The sequence below is a fragment of the Teleopsis dalmanni genome, chromosome 1, assembly GCF_002237135.1.
Source record: "Teleopsis dalmanni isolate 2A chromosome 1, ASM223713v2, whole genome shotgun sequence".
NCBI lineage: Eukaryota > Metazoa > Arthropoda > Insecta > Diptera > Diopsidae > Teleopsis > Teleopsis dalmanni.
The window spans coordinates 117,482,699-117,483,867 of record NC_051846.1 but is presented as its reverse complement, the minus strand read 5'-3'; positions in this window follow the sequence as shown (position 1 = coordinate 117,483,867).

The window sequence follows — 1,169 nt, the reverse complement described above, 5'->3', positions numbered from 1 at the left end:
GAAGTATGAAATGTAAGTTTTTATTTAGTATTTACTTAAAAACTTTAATTTAATTCTATAGTAAATAAATGGAAATTGCAGATTTTATTAGAATTATGGAGCAAAACTGACTCTTCCATTTTCTTTTTAAACACTAGTCCAAGTGTATTAAGCTCAAGGGATGAAGTGCATCAGCATGAATATAGTGGAAATTTTATGGAAACGATCAATAATTGTTCCGTTAAAGATTATTTGATTGGTATTTGCGCATAAAAAATACAATTGCTATACATTGTGACCGAAAAGCTTCCGGAAATTTTAAATAAAACGCAAAATTCTTAATCTTCATCAATATTTATTTTATCTCCTTCAAAATATGCTCCATTAGAAGCGATACACAAATGCAACGTTTCTTCCAATTCATCAAAACATTTTTCTAAGGGCGCTTTCCGGTTGGTTTGAGTTCCTCTGCGAATTCTGTTATTACGTTCTCTCTATTGGATCAAAAACGCGCTTCTCTTGAGTGGTAAATTTGAGTGGGAAACAGGAACAGTCAACACGGTGCAAGATCATGTGAATACGGTGGCTGTTCGATGGTATTTATTGAATGTTTGGCCTTAAAATCGTTGATAATGTTGGAACAAATTGAGGTGAATCGGAACAAGCCGAGCGTTGACACGTCGCATACACAAATTTTCCACCAAAATCAAACGAGCCATCTCACGACCGATGCCTAGCTCTCGTGCTATCTCTCTAACACTCACATGAGGATTTTGGAACACGATTTCCTTTGCCTTTTCAATGTTTTCGTCGGGGGTAGAGGTCGAAGGTCGTCCAGAACGCGGCATGTCTTCGACGGTCGTACGACCGTCCTGAAAGGCTTTGTACCACTCATAAACTTGAGTTTTCGATAAAACTGATTCCCCATAAGCCTTTTGTAGCATTCGCAAAGATTCTGCACACGAAATTTCGTTCGAAACACAAAATTTGATGCAAACTCTTTGTTCAATATTTTTTTCCATTGTTTTTTTCGCAACGCACTACTGAGGTGAACTGGTTTAAACAGCTGCCGTAAACGAACTGTCTGACAGATCGCGCTCATTTTTGGCATAGTAATTGTCCTTAATTGCTGCCAAACTACATAAACTTAAAATATCGAAGAATATACAGCGCGCGAATTTTAAATGAGA